The sequence below is a fragment of the Orussus abietinus genome, unplaced genomic scaffold (genome assembly GCF_000612105.2).
Source record: "Orussus abietinus isolate OABI.00-Male unplaced genomic scaffold, Oabi_2.0 scaffold11, whole genome shotgun sequence".
Classification (NCBI taxonomy): Eukaryota; Metazoa; Arthropoda; class Insecta; order Hymenoptera; family Orussidae; genus Orussus; species Orussus abietinus.
Window position 1 is genome coordinate 231,429 of NW_019396016.1, and position 19,605 is coordinate 251,033.

Below are 19,605 nucleotides of genomic sequence, written 5' to 3' on the forward strand. Positions count from 1 at the left end.
TGTATTTGGGTCCGGAGCGCATTCCGAAAGCGACTCACTCAAAATGAATTTTGACCGCTTGGAGTGAATGTTATATGTTTAATATTCGTGAGTGATATGCCGGGATATCTTGGCGTAAACGTTTTTTACGAGGTATCAAGGAATGCGACATGGGATGTTATGTCATCGTCGTGGACTTTTTGTCCACTTCGCGTCTCGCTGCGATTCCCGGGAGAAAAAATAGCCGCGGGAACAATAAATAGCAATTGACAATTTCTGAGAAACGCGTCGGACTCCTCGGAAACGTCGATTTCGTTCGAATTCCCGGGAAATGAGTTTATACAAAATTTACGTTCCTTTTGTTCATGAGACTAAGAAGTCTGATGTAAAAAATCACAAGAGGACTAAATCTAGATTCGTCCCTGCACCTCCTCGATTTCTGCAGAGATTTCGCAGCGCGGAAAACTAGGCTGCAATAACTTATTTAAAAAGAAAAGAGTAGCCTAAGAAATCGGGTGCTGAATCACAGGGACCACATCGAGGGGTCAGGGAAACAAGAGAAGACATTGTTCGGTGCCCTGAGGTTGACATTTGTCATACCGTACTGACATAACCCAGCAATGATTTGCACAGTCGACGTATCGCGGTTAAAATAACCGTGCTTCCCTCTTCAATGCCGAGGTAGAGAAGGTACATTGATCTTTCCAGGTAGACCGTGAAATTCTGTCGAGGTATAAAAATAAAACCCTATAAGAGGACCAGACTCTCGAACTGGTTCCTTAACTACATTTCTATTTCTGTCTCGGTACTAACTTTTCTGTCCAAATTGTCGCACGCTTGGAAATGATCTGATGGACTAATTATTAAAGAATTTGATCAAATCTCCGTGAGACAACCTAGGTGTAACATAGTCAAGAAAATGTTATTTATAGAGTAATCTAATGCCATGATAACTGATAACGGTGCCCAGCCATTTGTGCAACCTGACGGTTTCTTTTTCTTTTAGCCGTGAAAGACGGGAGCTTTTCGCGTTCGTTGATACCGTCTGACACTTATCAACTGAATTTCGCGAGGATAACGTAATCGCGTGCCGATAAGAGTTCGGTTTTCGTCGTCTTCCTGACACGTAACGCGCCGACGACGAGTCGTCGGGAAGCGCAAAAGTGGACGTGAACTAAAATCGTGCTCGGCAGGTGCCAATTCAGTGAAGTCGTTTGTTCACAGGATAATGCTGGAGGAGACCCGATGGACGCCATTTCTGGAGATAAATCTTGAGCCGCGGGGTGAACGAGCCGCAATCTCATCATCTGCCGTCACTCGTCGACGTCTGGAAACGTAAGGTAACTGATAAGAAATCGATCGATTATAATAACGGTGCAGCGGTGCAATAAGGAATCGATTCAAAGTTTGGATGGTGTCCACGTACCACTTCTGCATCGCAAGGCCAAGCATGCACGTTGTCGTTATCAGTAATAAACGGGAGTATCATCGTCTGCATGTGCAGACGAGAGCGAAAGAGCACGAGCGTGCTTGCACTCGTGATTTTTTGTCAATACCAATCGCCGACGCATTCTCTTATTGGAGAAGTAGATTAATCTCGCTCGTTGACGGGGCTCCACCTGGGAGTGAATAATATCATTTATAGCGTGCGCTTCTGGGTGATCCTTTCACCTCAAATTTATTTTTAGACGAAGGAAAAATTTCATGTATCTCACGTAAACCTGGTTGATATGTGCACCGCATAAGATTGGCGGAATGTCGCCGACCTGTTTGAATAGAAGGTGCGCGCGCCTAGGCCGCCATCTTGGATCCAGTCCTCGAAACGTTCCGAAACTACTCGAAGTTGTCTGCCACGTTTGAACGTACCTATACTTCCTATTTCGACAAAACCCCTCAATTAGATACATAACCAGTCTTCTCTAAATATTGATAATTAATTCCGACGTATACGCAAAATGTCACCATCCACCAAGACGGAATACTCGGGTCTATCGGAATGAAGACAAACATTCCAATGGAACCTGGAGATCTTGCACCTGCTACCTACACATTGCAAACAAATCCTCTCTCTAATTACGAAGTACAGGCCGAGTACAAACTAAGATACCAATTCTTTTAATTATCATCTTCCATAAGAGATTACAATCCATAGGTTTTTATTTTAATCGTCAGTACTATGGAGCCATAGCGAGGCAGGTTCGCGCGCCGCCATCTTGGATTCGGCGGCGCCACGCGTCCTCGCCCCGCGAGGAGAAATTCGAGCCGGCACCTGACGCATGTGTTACGCAACGAGAGCGAGCGAGACAGCCATACGGATGCTCCCATTGGAGGGACGAAGAAGGAGCGCTCGCCGCGAGTAATGGCCACGACGGCCGCGCAAGGCGGCGCGACTCGAGGACCTAGAAAGCGCGAGAAAACGCGAGCACGACACCCGGGGCGCGCATCCCTGATCGCGACGGGACCTCGTGCATGGCGACGAGTCTAACTGGCGCATCCGGTGGTAAAGGAAGAGGCGACGAGCGGAAGCCGGTTCAGGTTCTCCGGCGCCCTCGCCGACTCACGTGCTCGGTAAAGGCGCCCGCACCGCCGCCTCGTGTATTTTTAACCGAACCCCCCTGCGGAATTCCAAGTCCGTGTCGCGAGAACGGTCGAGTCGCCCTTCGCGAACCTCGTCGACCTTGGCTTCGAGAACGATTTCCGGACCGGCGAGCCGCGCTTCCTCGACCCGACGCGTCGCAACTCGTCTGCCCCGAGCAACAGGTGAACGCCGTCGCATTCGCCGGCCTCCTGGAGCTCGTATTTCTCTCGTTACGGTAAGTCTAACTAGCGATCAGCTGATCCTCCCTGTCCCGCGAAAACACCCGGCCATTCTAGGCCAGGGAGCCGGTCGCTCGCCGGCAGTGTTGCCAACTTCAGTTCTGTTTATTCTAGTACAGTCGGATCAAAATAGTACAATCTGGTATAATCACGAAAATGATATAATACTTAATAAATCAACTCTAATACCGAAAATGAACTGGAATTAAAAGCTAAACGGCTTAATTCCGTTCCCTATTTTAACAGAGCGTAAACGCCTTTACGTATAAAATCAAGAATGTAAAGAAAAATATCCGTCGATAATAACAATGTCGTCCATAGCTACATTCCCTACTGAAGTAATAGTATAATTCGCGTACTGTTATTTTATAAAAGCATAGTATACCGGACTGAAATAATCGTACAAATACTTGAATAATGATTGGCGACCCTGCTCGCCGGCGCGCGCTTACTTCGCCATCTATCGGGTCTTGCGTAACCTATGCCAGAACGTTCCTAGTATCGGGTGGCCGACCTAGACTCTGATACTCAACGGTCACCTGATGTTTTATAAACCGTGCACGTGACATCGTACCCTTTTTACGAAACTTCGAGAAATTTCGCCTGAGTGAGAAGGTGCGTTCGTTTCCGTGTACATGCAATAGATAGATGTCAGAAACTCAGACAAGCGAGGGAAGCGGAGTGAAGGTTGGAATTTGAAATTCCCTGTTTATTTGTATGTGAACGTGCGGTTGGCCAATCGGCTGGTGTTATTAGAAAGGCTCATTGCAGGCGGTTAATTTTCTGGGAACGTATTGTAAATCATTATCGAAATGCGAGGTAGAAACGACTGTCAATGTCGAAAGCTCTCGTAAACCGAAACGGAGGCAGGCTGAGGAGGTTTGAAAAATGGCGCCAGTTGGCGCGGCCAATGGCAGCCCTGCTTGGCGCTGCGCGCGCAGCTCGCTTTGCAGAACTCAACTTTATCGACTTTGGCGGCTATCTCGAGGTTGGGAGGAAATTCGTCGTATTCTTTCTTAGCTAAGTACTTTATTTCGCAGATCCACTTAATACCGTTATTACTGGTAATGAAATGTTCCACTATTACCGTAACTCTTTATCACTTTATTTTCTCTTACCCAGGTCCACTTACTCAATTACCGGGCGAGGTATTTTCTCTTTCGAAATGGACACTTTCGCGGTATTGCAGGTTCCCTGCGATGCGATTATGTGATTAGATCGAAACGGAAACATCGACAGAAATTCGAGTTTCGAACGGGCATTCCGAACTCGGCCTTTACGTTATGCAAAAACTGGACGGTCGCATTTTTTCTGATCCGGTGCATCGGCTTTGCCAGTGCATTCGGCGCAAAATAACTTCACCTATTATCTAGGTCACAGACTGGAGGGAAGCAATTATACCAACGTGTTCGCGTATTCGAGCCAAGAGGAGATGGAAGATGCGAGTTTACTCGCCGCGGATGCAACGCCGGCATTAATCTTCTGACCAAAATGGCTCCTCTTTTAACGATTTTTGCAATAAGGTATACCCCCTTAAAAATTGTACGTTACCGAACCCGGGGCATGTAAATAACGCGGAAGGACAGTTTCGATGGAATATATTGAAATATGCTCACTCTATTGTCCTCTATTTTTTTTTTATCCTCCGTTGGGATAAATTGCATTTCTGTGCCATCGAGTACACGAGTACTTGGCTTTTATGTAATTACGTCAACATACTGGAGAGAAGCTGTTATACCATCGCGTTTGCGTATTCGGGCCAAGAGAGGAAGAGCCTAGCTTGTACCTCTCATTGATGCGAGATCGCCGTTAACGTAAATACCGCTAACCTCGCGTAAATTCAACGACGATTCGTAAACGTCAGGACGCAAGAAACAGTTTTCTTTCTTCTTTTCTTCTTTTTTTCTCTCTCTCTCTTTTTTTTTCCTTTTAGTTGCCGATCCTGCGCGCCCCGTAAACGAAGTCAGTCTCCTCGGGATGAGCCATCAATAAACATCGCCGTGAGGCCGATCATACGTACATAGTAAAACGTCCGCGATAATTGTGAAACCAATGCCAGTGAAAGTACAAGGGGGAGAAAAATGACTGGTGCCAATTACAGGAATAGTGGCATGCGTATGGACAACGATCCTTGACTGTAAAAAATAGGTAATCCTTCGTGTAGCTTAAGAGCTAGGTGGGGAATTTATCATTTTATATACGTGCCTGTATATATTTTTTATTTCAATGATAAATCGTTTTGCTTTTCCAACTCTTATGACGGGATAACTCGAGTGGCGAATAAGCAATGTTAATTTCCCCGCGTAACGCGGTCGCGTATTATGCGCGATCGCTATGAAATTCAAATATGACACCGGCGAATGTTCATTTGGACTTGAATATTCGAGGTGAGGTCAAAAGCGCGGTTGTCGACTTGTTTTGCTTTGTCAGCCGCGATTTACTTGTATTTCCGAGTCAAGTTAATACTGGGCGTGCGGGTTTTTCCAGCGCTAGCTTTGTTATTCAAGGTGCAGCTCCTTGACGGAGCGAGTAACAGAAAAAAGGCTTCTATGAAAGTTCCCCGCCGATGTACGATAAAGGGTTTTCGTTCGAAACTTTTCTCCATACAAAGCGTCGTTGAGGCAGAATATCGGCATGAATCGCGGTTCGTGCCCAAGATGCGGTCGTGACTGCTACCGCTCGGACCTTCGACTTCACCTTTTTATTAGAGTCTATATTTTGCGATCCTATTAAAAACCTTTTAAGGTGCTCTTTCCCTGACATGTTGACTCGGAACAAAAACCATTCTCAGTTGGAAACTATAAACTGCGACTCGTATACTCCTCTCCACCATTACGGGCGCATTAAGCGGGAAGGCCGCGCCGGAATTTTCTTACTTCCCGTCCTTCAAAACGCAATCTCCTGATTAAACGGCTCGTTAAGTGAAAAACTCGTTCCTGCAAAAGTTTCCCGCAACGGTGTGGAGGACAACTTTTGTTAAGGACTTTTCCCTTTATCACGCTCCGTTAACTCAGAATTTTCATCGGACCCTCTAATCTCAGGATTTTCAAAGACGACGTCGTACTTTGGACCTCTTTTCCGGATTACGGATTTGTCATCGAAACGCCTCTTTCCAGCGGCCCATACTTAACATTATGGCTCCAAGTAAAAAGCATTCGAATAAAAAACCCATCGGCTCTAGCATGCACATGAAGTGAGGCCAATAAATGCCAAGGACAATGCCGAGCACTTCGCACTTTTTGAGATGAGGCGAAAAGACAAGGTGCCAAAGTGCGTGACCCCAACATCTCAAAAAATTATCCCGAAGATCTTGCATCCCGGAAGCGTTACCCTCTCGTTGGAAATTCCGAAGAATTATTTAGCAACCTCTTTCCGCACCATAATCTGCATCATGATCCATCTCGAGGATCAAGATCTTCCAAGTGTTTTGAAAACGCCGTGATAAAAATCACTCCTCGCCTCGACTTAATAAAATAGAGGGGCACTCAGAAAAAATCATGGATTTTAATACTTGAAATCACGTGGGAATCAGCTGGAAGTTGCAAGCAGAAATCACTGGAAATGATTGGAAATTGTTGGAAATCACCGATAAATTGTCAGAATTTTAAGGCCGAACGTAACTCAATAATCACGTTGTTATTAATCATAAGAAATCGAAGGCGAATACCCCTCGGATAAACCCGAAACCTGTCGGCATGCAAACCGAGTATTACCGACAAAAAGATGCGCTCGATAAGAATGCAGGAAGCAATGGAGGCGCCGATTAAAATGTCCGGAATTTACATCGCGATTTGGCTGGCGAATATCCGAGGTCGAGCAGGAACCTCGCGTGCATCTCCAACCTTCGAAGGAAAAAAATCACTTCCGGTCTTATCGAAGGGAATTAACATTTGGTTATGATAAATCGAGCGCACCTCTAAATTACAAATCACCCATTGGACTCTGCCAATCGTTGGATATCATTCGCGCGAGAGAGAAGGAGAATCTCGTTAACCGTTGCAACTTTTTCGGTTGTCTTCGCATTTATTCCTGAAATATCCCACCCCGCCTTTATTATTAACCTAAGATCAGAAATCGTAAAGGAAGTAAACACGGTAACAAGGCTAACGCGTTCGTTATACCGGCGTAATTGTCTGGTTCTTCGGGAAGAAGTCTGGAGCATCTTGTTAGTCTACTTGTCCTTATTATTATAAGTTCTCCATTAAGAACCGTTTATTTATCCCGCATTTTCTTGAGGGCAGATAATCGACTAGCCAACGTCATTTAGTGTTAATTGAACAATTGTATCGCTCGGCCATTAATTAAAATATCTGGATTTTCCGGAATGTCGTCCTGCATAAAAAGCGCCCCGAGAACGCGACCAGCCGGAGGAGGGATCGCTACCCTTTGACTCCATTATTTTTTTTTTTCTTTTATCGGAGCGAAATTATTTGTTGCTGGTTTATTACAAATGCAGGTGATTGACAGAGTTCCCGACTTCTGTCGGACACGGTGAATTGTTTCCCCCCGGATGGACAGGTAATCATTGCAAAAGAAACACGCGCGTCGCGTCGTTACGTTAACAATTCACGTACTAGTTGTGAGGTGAACTTCCCCCGTCGGTCGCTCGGAATAAATGCATAAATGTCGATTCAATGTCGCGCACATCGACTAAGAAACGCCCTTTGAACTCCGATCCCGAACTTCTGAAATGCTCGACCGACGACCTCGCGACCTCTTCGCCTCGTAAATATGCACTGTTAAAGATATTCATAAAATGCACACACACTTGCTACATAAAGCGGCCGTGAAAATTATCAATTTGACGTCCCGATATTGAATCGGCACACATTTACTATAATTTCCTAATTAAGATTGTAATATCACGTCTTGGATATAATTGCGTGGAATCGCGCGGGGATATTGCCGTACGTGGTAAATTTATCTGCCGAATTTATAGCGTATGTTATACATTTTATTTGAGAATACGTTGTACTAATGATACGTAATATCTGTACGAAACTTTCAAGAAAAGTGTTGTGGAGCTGAAATATTTTTTTTTAACGGTGTGGAGGAGAGTCCAGCACGCGCCCCACCCGGGTCGGTGGGATACGACAAATCGGGGAAATTACTTAATCCCTTGTTTCCCTTTATCAATTCATGTCACGCCGTTCGGTGTAACGTAATCGCTCTCATAACGAGCTCCTTTCGCCATTTATGCTCGTTAACTTCCTCTGCCGTGTGAAAAAAAGCGTGGCGGTCTTGAATGCTTCGATTGTTCCGAGATGATAATTCTCGGGCCGACGAGTTTTTATCCCTCCGATTACCGAGACGTAATTGGGCACCGAGGCGATTTGTTTAGTGCCGCACTTCCTCTTTGCAGTGTACTTTGATGGTGCTTCCGTGTACGTAGGGTATGGTGGACGTGTGTTAACATGGGAGCCTTCTCGGTATGCCGATCGCGCGTTGGTGCGAACATTTCTCCATACCGAGACCTTCGATAGACTCCGAGGATTTTTAGAGCTCGAGAACTCGAGCTTTTGTTCGCAAACTACGTGGAATCCCAAGTTGCCCAGTCCTCCAGTATGCGGAGAAATGGATGCCTCGTAAACAAGGGGGAGAAAAGGATGCCTCGTAAACAAGGGCGAGAAAAAGGACAATAAGAGGAAAAGGGAGAAATGACATCCTGCTGCACCCTGAGGAGGTCAGGAATGCTGAACAACTAGAAACTATCAATTTCTTCGCAAGAGGGAAAATAAAAATGACCATCCAAAAGTCTTCGCCAGGAACGAGAGAAAATAAAAATTGGCCATCAAAACTATTCTTCGTCGGAAATTAACAAAAAAAAAAAAGAAACTCGAATAAGCTCGAATGAGTTGGGTACAACGTTTCTTGGGAATTACGACAATTTATCTGAGTTCATTTGGGTCTGTTAATTATTACTTAAGTTAACAAAATAAATTAACGAAAATAGAGATAAGGAAAGGAAAAATCGACGGGTTGACTTTGGTAGATATGAAAGAAATATATAAATTGACCGTGTATTCTTCTTCGCAGGAAATGAGGAAAATAAGAATTGGGCAAGAATTGTAACTTATTGGGACATTTTTAAAATGGTGTCCAAATTAAAGTGAAAATATTGCCATAGGAGGAAACAAGCATACTTCGAAGGAAGGACAAAGAATCCGGAGAAATTTTCTGGGAGCCAGAAATTTCACTCGCAAAAATGTCTGTCCCCTCCGGAAAGAAAAGTGTCCTTTTGGGAGGAATTGGAAAGTACTTCTACTCGTTACGAGGTACTTAGGAATTATTTCTCGAGCAATGTGGGTTCACTTATCTAAAATACCTTGCGGTTTGGGAGGATCTACCGAAAGACAAGGGTTAATAGGATAGCGCAAGTGTACAAAGAGGTTCACATGTACAAATACATGTGTACATACATCCTTTACCTCGAAACACACCTGCCCCTGATGAACTCATTACTCCGCATACGTACCTTGTCTTCGTGTCTAGATACAGACATACTTGTCACGGGTCCAAAGCTCTTGTAAACCCTTAAACCTCCACCCGTACCCACTCTATGAATTATTCACCACTGTTAAGGTAATCAATTGCTACAGATAGCTTACATAAATAATCCTCGTCTCAACCGCGAGTGGCGTACACTAACGTTACATAATGATACACGGCTTGGCGAGTGAGTACACCCTCCAGAGGGACATTTATAAACCGATTAAAAATAAAATTGGATTTACATAGCAACATATCATTCATCAAGAGATCACTAGTCCATCATATCTTTGCATAAATTAATACGCGCATTGTATCCTACTTGCACTTCCCCTAATCTGTATCTAAAGAAAGAAATCATTCCTTGAATCAAAGACATTCGTGCTCCTCTGTGGGAAGATATAGAAAAATTTCCATTCCGATATTTTCACTGGAATGACTGGAAAAATTGCCATTTCTAAATGTACCAAAAGTTATGAATTCTGCTTGTAGTAAAGAGTCGCTGTTTTTAACGATTACTAAAAATGGCCCTCTCTGATAAAAGTCTCTTCTGGTGCCCATCGCTTGGGCACAACGGCAACAACAAAATCGGCAGGTTGTGCAATCTGAGCGATTGGCTTTGCGTGCGCCTCGACGACGACGTGTGTTGTGTCGTGTCACCTCGTTGTGGGTGGTACAGTAGGCCAAGGCCAGGCTTCATCGGTCATACCGGTAATCGGTGCTAATCGCGAGAAAGCTCCTCGTCCCGCACCTGTTTAGATCATACAATGCGAATTGACCGAGTCCCGATTGGGACTTCGCACCCCCGATTGCGACTTCCCCTTCTGGGCCCTACACCGAGAAAAAAAAAAAATTCATCGAACCAAAGAAATATTTCTTTAGAATTTTCTACTTTCTAGAAATGTTTTGTTAATTCATAGAATTTTCTCAAAACTGAAATTCCGAAGAAATGCGTGCAATTGCTCAGTGCAGAGCTGCAAAAATCTCCCCGTCGAGACGAATTTCCGCATCATTTTGACTTCCATTGATCGTTGTGAAAAAAAAATTGAAAAGTCGGAGAGCTTTGTCTTTTCGCCTCATTTTGCCTAATTGCAATCTCCCTCTATTATGGACGAACTGTAGAAAAATTTCGAGGAATAACGAAAATGTTTATCTGCGTGGGTGTAGATCGTAACACCACGCGAAGGTATATCAGCGTCTTTCACGTTTGTCATTCTCGGGATATTTTTTCTCTTTACTCGCGAGAGTAGATCGGCTAATTAATTCGATTTTTTTTTTACGGGAAGCTAACATTTTCTCGCGTAATTCTAAAGGGGGAGGCGGGGAGCACTTATAGTCTCGTTTTTGCAAACTGCAATTTACCTTTGTAATGACCGCGTAGAAATATTTTAGAACGTGGGAGATTTTTTCCAGCCATTGCACGCGACTAACCACAGACATTGAAAAAAGTGTTCATTAGTAGCAATATAACAGGTAATAACCATACTTGATAATCGTGCTTAATAATTGCGCAAATATGTCCAGTACCTTTTTTTCTTCGATATTCGAGCTGTTGCTCATTTTCGCACGCGAGATTACATCAACGGATTAGTCGTGTTTGCCGGGAAGTGAACATTGTACTGACGACCGCAGGAAGCTTGTAAATATTAATTGGTTTTTAATGCCGAATTCAGAATCCTTAGGTGTCGGACCTCAAGGCGAGCCGAGTCTCGCCAACAGGTTTTTCGATCGTAAGCATCGGCCGGACGAGTAGCTTGGAAAGTCGTTATGGAAAGTTTTATTTAGCCAAATTTAAATATTACTCAAGACCCGGAATAATAAACTTCCGGTGTGTGTAACTCTCTTCGAGGTAACCGCGGCGAATAATATTTGATCGATGAGTTCGACCGTCCTCGAGCCGAAAGGAAAATGTCGAACAGGTGCATCGACGCAGGTCAAGTTTGATCTATACGAAAAATTCCCATTTTTTGGGGGGCAACCCAAATGTCCATCAAATGAGTGCACCTCGTGGACTCGCGAACTGTTCGACCCGGGCAGAGTCAACCCGGTGTCCACGGTTAGGCTCGGCAGGAAGTTGACAAAAAATCCCGTGGTTATGACGCAAAAAGGAATTTTCCTTCCCGTGAAGGTATACCTGGCCAACACTCGCCCCGGGCTAAGTCGATTACCGAGCGATTGTGGCGAGTTTATTCCACGAACTGGACTGGGAGGATATTATATATAGCGAAGGAGGCTGACCATTGGCCGGCCTTCGATCTTGACCGTGACTCCACGCGGGACGTTTGGCTTCTCCAGCTTCTTCTGGTAAATCCTAGCAGATTGACCATTGCTCGGAAATCTCCCCCCATACTCTTATCGGAAGCTTTTTGCGGGATTATTAAATCCACCACGTCGAATCTTTTAATAACAACCTTTCTTCATTCATGATCATTTCGATATCCTTGGACGGTGGATCCTCGGGAATTTCGTTTATATGTTGACGTAGAAAAATCGAGGAATAAAGGGTAATCATTGGTCAAACTTCGATTTGTACCATAATTCCATCTAAAAAGTTTAGCCTCTTCAGGCTTCATCGGCAGGTCCTTGAAAATCCTTCGGCAGAGTAACCAAACACATTTTGTCAAATTACGGAGTAGTCCCGTGGTTATCGCGTCGGAGCTTCGAAAAATGACCGCGACTTCCTTGAAGGTCCATCCTTGAACCCGAGAAGTTTGTTCTTATTTTCATGGCCGACCGACGATCCTTTTAGTATCCTCGAACGACCGGTCGTTACTAATTTCATTTGCCTGGAAGTCCAAAAATAAAGGGACAGGGGATGGCCTTCTATCTCGACCGTAACTCCACCCGAGAGATTTAACCTCTTCACTTTCCAAAAACTGACCCCTTAAAAATTCCCCTGGCAACTCCTAGCTCATCCTTGGAAATCCTTCCATACCTTTGCCAGAAGCTTTTTGCCAATAATATTATATACGTATCCATCACGTCGAAGCTTTAAAAAATGACCACGACTGGTCCATCCTTAGACTTAGGAGGGGTTCGATATTCTCTCATGGCCGACCGATGATCCTTTTGGTATCCTTGGACAGTTGATCGTCGCGAATTTCGTTTACCCGTTAAAGAGAAAAAGTGGAGGAACAGGAGTTAACCAGCGAACGTCCTTCGGTCACGAGCAAGACTACGGCCAGGAAATTCGATCCTCGCTTCTTTACGGATCGGCAGTATCGATAGATGTTCATCGATCGCATCGGAACCTCGAAGGACGATCGCACGAACCAATTTTCCGCTTTCGGCTCTCCTCGTCCTTCGATTGCCTTGTCCAAGATCATCTCAAATTACGAGGGATCTTGACTAAGGAAACGTTGAATAATAATCCTTCCTCTCTTCCGCCGTCCCTTTAAAGACCTTTATGAATATTAATCGGTTCCGCCCTGCGGAAAGAAACTCCGTCGTCAAATCCGTATTTAAGGAAATGTCGCAAACCTCGTTTCCTCTCCCGACCCGCGCGGTCCCTTTAAGGCGAGCCCATGAATAATTAAAAAATCGATAATTAGCATAAACCGTGCGTAGGTCAAAGCCTCCGCAGGTGCCGATCTCGGCGTATCACCTGCGTCACCTGACCTGCCGAAAGTGCCCCTGAGAAATTCTCCCATAAAAATTCTCCACTAATAAACTCCATTCATCCGCGACATTTCTCACCGTCCCACCGTACCGAACTCGAAGGAGGGGCGCACCTTGGCAATGTTCATCCTGCCACCGGTTTTTTTTAATCTCTTTTAAGGAGGAAAACTCCTTCGACTGCGTGGCCATAACGGAACAGGTTATTTATGCGATTAATAAAATACCTGTTGGAGGTTCAAGGGCACCGTCGAAGTGCGCAGCTCGGTTTCGTCGGTGCGTAGTGAAGGGACGGGGTGAAAAAAGAAATCGGGAAAAAAATTGGGGGAAGGAAGAAATGCATTTGAATAATCAAGAGGCAGGTCTCGGGACACGTCGACGTCTGCCCCGATCGCTTTATCATTTCTTGGGTCAGACCCTGTCATTATGCAAATCAGGCTGCCATTGTCGGTGGGCATCCGCGAATAATCCTCGCCGACCAAGGTTCAATAGCCATTGGTTTAGCTCCTACTCGTCTATCCCTGGTTGTCTAGTCATTCCCATTTTTAATTCGACCCCTTCGGTCAGATCCTTGATTTTTAAGCGATTATTAGGCTCGAGCGGGAAGATCTACCGCAGGTGGGAGTCACCTCTTCGGAGGAGGCGGCGAGGGCCTCGAATTTTAAGTATTTTCTTCGATTATTCGAAATTCAGCCCGAGTCCAGACGCGGAGTCATCGAAACGAGATTTTGTCGGCAATCATGACGTATACGTGTATTCGTTATCACGGAAGTTGGAGTCCTTCGACCTTGTCTCTCGTCGACAGGTACGATCGACGTATGGCCCCTAAGTCCACTTCCGTTTCGGCTCGAGTAGTCGACATACGTGCTCTGGGGACGAAAGGACTCTACATATTACTGCGAAACTTATTTCCATTTATCTTGTGATCATTGTTCCCTAGCCAGAGACTCGTACGTACCTACATTGATAAAAATGTCAATTTACTCGATTATTCCTTATTTCGATGCGATAACAAATCTCAGGAAAAATTCGACGCGGCACCCTAAATTTATAATACACCCGTAGTAGTACTTAATATACACACTTATTAATTTTACAATCTGGTTGAAAAATTTGAAAATTTTAGAAAACGTCGGGACAACGTTCACAAACACTGCCCAAGCTTGTTTCTAATGTTAATACAACTTTGTGTACTCAAATCGCACGAAATCCAGAATGATTTTTTACAATGTAGCCAGTATATTTTACAATGTAGCTAGCAGAACACATTTAGATGTTCCCATAATTTTGGAAACATTTTTCTGCGATGAAAATTGATGTCGTCCCCCGCGAAGGTGGTGTAAGGGTGAGGGAAATATTGTTTAAAAATTACTTAGGAATTGTTAGAGACTTTTTAGAAGGAATTTCAGACTTGCCTGATTTCGACCGGCCATGACACTGTTTATATTACCGAATTGTTACATGTCGCCTGGTTGACATCCCGTTTACGAGCGGTGCATCCTCGTGCGTCATGCAACAAGCCGATGCACCGCAGTTGGAGCTTGTTTGGCTTGGATAGCCGTCATTGGCACGTGCTGTCATTAATGACAGATCATTATACAGGATTCTGCTGTATTCAGTCCCAAGTGCGGGTTTGAGGGCACGATTCAATTTATTTGTAAGTGTCATGGGAAAAATGAGCAAATGAACAACCTTCCTGGTTAGCAGCTCATTGTTTCTGTCCGATTCCATGAAGGTGTCTTGGTCAGTGTCAGTAGGTCGCATGCATAAGAAGTTCTTGCCACTTACGATTGACGTGCAATGTCTACCGCCAAAGTCCATGGGAACTTTCTTATCATCCTAGAGGGGTGGAATCGTCGCTTGGCAAAACGAGGAAAATGGCCTCGCGTGAATGATATTAATTTTATTTACATATTTCCTTCCTTATTAAAGAGGGTGGTAACACCAGAAAACGAGGAAAAGAGCTCGTAATACAGTATTGATTATATTAATTTTATTTTGTTTTTCATTCAAGGGGGGATATGTCTTATCATTCCAGGGGGGTGGAATCGTCACCTGGGAAAACAAGGAAAAGTGCCCGTGAAAGCGGCCACGAGTTTAATCCTTTTTTTTTTTAATCACCTAGGAAGCATATGAGGGGAGAAAAATTGCTCTCGTTAAGGAGCCCGAGATTATCAGCTGGAAATTGCCGTGTTTTTTGCGGGACTGGTACCGAGGAGAGAGTTTCAGAGGATTAACTGTGGATAGTTCCTGCAAACTGTTTAACTTTTTCCTTTATTTCTCTTATTTTTCATTGCCACTTTGTCGACTCGTATACGGTGCATCGTTGATGTAACATCGTGTAAGTGGCAGACGAGGGTTGAGTATTACCATTTGGTAATCGAGGGGATAATAAATAATCTTAAGCATTATTCACCCCGAGAAAACTTCTGTCTCGGTACTTTATTTACACATCCATAAATGTATGTATTTCTTTATGTCGAATGCGAGAACAAAAAAGCGGAAAGATATCGCAACTCGATACTGAGCGAATTTTTTTTCTTTTCTCCTGCGATTACCCACTAGAATTAATTTTCATACTCATGATGGTAACACGGGAGAATATTTTCTAGCTGTTTGTCATTTTATGGCAATAATGTTTAATTACGGGAGGGAAGAAGTATTGTACTCGGGAGGATACTTGATGATTTATGTCGCACGGATGGAAGCTACGCGGAAAATGAAGAAAGAATTTTTTCAGAAGGGGAGACTTAATGACGCGTTGACCCGTCCTCGAATTTTTAAAGCGTCTGATCGATCGATACGGTAGTTCCTAATTAATGCGCGTTGCGTCACGGAAACGATTGTTTATCACGCACCGATGGAAAAATGCGAGCTCGGAGCACATACTCGTGTTTTTCTGCCAATGGCAATGACATATACATTGGCCGTCTCCCGTTACGGATCGCGGGCTACCGAGATGATTCGTCATCGGATTTGGAATATTTTCACTTTTCGATACGCCTTACGTCGCATTTAAATCTCCCTAATTTATTCGTTACGCGATGGGTTCCCCCAAAACTCCGGCCCGTGGAATGATTTCTTTCTCTGGATGATTTTTCGAGTAAACAATGACTTGACAACTCGAATTCCGCCAAGTAAGACTATTTTTGCGAGGCCTTGATATCGTGACATCTCGAATTTCAGAAAATAAGACTACGTCTTTGAAGCCATTCAGTCAAGAGAACTCGGACAATAAGATTACTTTTTTCAAGCTATAAGTCAAGAATTTGAATTTCAAGAAATAAGACTATTTTTTTTTTAGCATCAGTACTGTCAAACGAGGTCAATCAGGACAATTTTGAGATATTTATGTTAAGAATTTTTTTTTCTACAAATTAGTTTCAGCTTTAGAATCGAGGCGATAACTGATAAGTATTCTTGAAGGCCATTAAGAAGCAACTTGTAGAGTGGGCCGTGGTCTGGATATATTTTTTTATAGGTGCTGGTCCCGATTGACCTCATCACGGTAGTCATTTATGACATGACTTTATTTCCTTTGAGACGTCAAATCATCTTGATTATGGAATTCATTTGGATACGTTAAAAGTTTTTTTCAAACAAATTACAAACATGAGATCAAGATACGGAAGAAGCGAGTTTTTTTTTTATCGAAAATGCAACTTTTGATTAGAAACAGTATGTGCAATATGCATTTTCTCAATTACTTATAAGTAAGATGAAAATCGTTGCGACAATGACGGCGCGATCCTGCGTGAATTACTTTGTTACGTGGACGATTTAATGTCCAATCAAATGAGCTTCACAACTTTTCCTATGCATAACAAATCGGCGCTTTAACCTCGCAGTTGAATTTTAATTTTGTGTGGAATTAACAATCGGGAAAAGGAAGCGACAAATTAATCGAAGGCGAAATTCTACCACGGTGCAAGACGTCATTTCAGAGTTCCAAATTATTCCTGGTGGATGGAATCATTTCGATCTTAACTATTTAATGCCTAATCAGATGAGCCCCATAATCATCGAGGCCACCTTTAACGACGACCGCGATAATGAATTGCAGAATCCATCCGCAATGGGCCCGAGTTTCCTTGAGGGAGCGAACCCAACTAGCATGCAAATCAGACCGTTCGGTCACTAATCAGCTATCGGATTTATCGCGGAGAATTAATTCCGACTGGAATCCCGGATCGGGCCGTTCTGCAGAAGGAGAGGAAAAGGCGCGGAGAAGGATGCGCTCGTCGAGGATAATTTTTTAAGCAGATCCTGCGACCTTCGCCGTACAATGCACCGTCTGCAGCCGCTTCTTCGGGGCCGGGAAAGAGCAAATTGCGGCCGGCTGGCAGTAAGTTCCCTCGAACAGACGCCGCAGCCTTTTTTTTTTTTTCTTCCTCCTGCGATCTTATTTTCCCACTTTTTCTCGGCGTTACAATGCACAACCGAGTGCCGAAGGAATTGCGAGAAACATCGAGCGCCGCCGGAATATTTGAGTCCTTCCAGAAAGGAGGACGAGGATGGTTCCTCTCTGGAGTGTCTTCCTCGTTCGCGAGTCCATCGACACCGAGTCCTGTACCTTCGCGCCCTGGAAGTCCTCCGGAGCAGGACGACATCCTGCGCAGAAGACCGGTTTCCCCTAGCCACTATAAATCGGGAATAAAACGAGTATGAAAAAACCGTGTCCAAGGAGCAGGAAAGAAAGAGGCGCCGCAGATACCCTGGATCTCAGCATAGGGATGTTTGAAATGCCGGCAACTATGACAAAAAGTACCGAACCTCGGTACCACGACTTCCGAACCGACATCGAAATTCGGTACGTCGAAACTTGATTTTCACCGAGGTGTCGATATTTACGGCAATTTTGGACTTTTCAATACTTCTTAATTAAAAATGTTGGAAATTTGAGTTGGAACTTTTTCATGGGCATTTTTAGCAGTGTACGAACGCAAGGCATGGGAACGGGTGAAGAGCACTGCAAAATTTGGAGTATAATCGAAGAAATGCATATGGCGGGGAGAAAACGGAATTAATGCGGGAGAATGGGAAAAGGAAGCGAGGAAACGAAAATATTCCGTAATTCGTTCTCCTAGTGTAGAGTGATTAAATAATTATTAGGAAATCTTGGATGATCTAACCGAGGATTTTGGGGGATTCACCTAATTAATGCCTTCCTGGGGAAATATGGAAACTCACAGAATTATTAGAGCATACTTGATAAACAGGTGGGCCGGCTTAATGACGTCCGTCAGATCGACGCTTTAGGCTGGTCCCCCGTTCCGGGAGGATAGCACGGCCTTAGGAATTCCTCTTTACGACGTCAGTCGTCCACTTTCCTACAAAAAGAGGCCAGAACAGGAAAATAAAAGACTTGTGCAAATGAGAAAGACGAAACTATATTTCCTCGCAGGGGATTTTTTGGGGGTGCGTGATAGGTCCCCCGATTAACGTCACGGAATGTGCGTCGGACGCACGTAATACGGACTGGTTTTTCAATTCCATAATTAATAAATGATCTACCTGGATCTCTTTTTCCACAACCTACATTCCAGGCGTCCTTTTAACGCGTTTTATTCACTTGTACGCGATTTTCCTGAGTTCTTCTTAAGTCACGGTAGTGTAAATTCGCACGTTAAGATATGAAAGCGTAGGTAAAAAAAGTGAGCCATGTCTTTTATTTTTATTTTTTTCCAAACAAACTACTATTTATATCATTCTTACGTGTTAATATGAAATATGGCTATTCTCTCGGTTAATTATTGATATTTAAATTGAAATCAGAAAGGTACATCGATAAAAGTTATACCGATCAAAGTGGACAGTGGGATCGATGTGGTTCATATGCCGAACAGCGTTTATTTTAAGGTTTTACAACATATTTCCATTCCCAACAATCACTTGCGGGGCTAAACGAAACGAAAACATGTCCGAGTGGCCTTTATATATTTTTTTTTTATTACAGTGCACCTCCACGCGAGTGCATGTCCAAGGATTAGCCCTGGTTCGGCGAGTTTTTTCACCCCTTTGAACATACGTCACGATTATTTATCTCCCCATGGAACAAATCCTGAAATGGGAAAACGCATGCATTCTCTCCCAGAGCGGCAGGAATCTCCCTGACCGACGTCGCGGCTGCTCCGGCGCGTCAGTCACTCCAGCGCCGCGGCTATACTCCCGGCGCGACCGCACGCCGTGGATTTCCCGCGTTTCCGGGGATTCGAACACCCGATCGCCATACACGGGTCGAAACGAGCTCACGTTCGTTTCTGCACCTGGAAAATAAAATCAGATAGCGAGGTAAATATGCCTTTCGAAAGTATGAAACCAATATCCACCGCGAGGGTTACGGTAGCTCGTCTAAATTCCCGGTAACGATATCTCGGAATATTTTTCATTTATTCCGATACAAAGACGTGCGCACTTGCCGCATTTAATGCAAAAAAATTACGACTATCATTGGCAATACTTATTAACGATGAGAAACGTTTCTATTAGTCGCTTCCTCCTTTGAAAAACATCATATGCAAGAAATCATGCATTAGGGTAGAAATTAACGGAAATCGACGTAACTTTACGATATCCATACAATTGAGGTTTTCTGTCGCGGGCGTGGAGTGAGCCGATTGTCTACACTACCTTTGCCACGAGGGTTACGGAAGGTCGTCAAAATGTCTAATATCCCGGCATATTCTCTCATATTCCGACACAAGA

General features: G+C 44.1%; 1 protein-coding gene across 1 annotated transcript in view; it reads left to right on the forward strand.

Moving 5' to 3' along the window:
- The first annotated feature begins 2,769 nt into the window (after window positions 1-2,769).
- The window catches only part of LOC105704060 (elongation of very long chain fatty acids protein AAEL008004), a 41,843-nt gene continuing 25,007 nt past the window's right edge, over window positions 2,770-19,605 (forward strand). The window contains exon 1 of the mRNA XM_012432941.2: window positions 2,770-2,792. The gene's annotated coding sequence lies outside the window, so the exon portion shown is untranslated. The remainder of the gene's footprint in view (window positions 2,793-19,605) is intronic.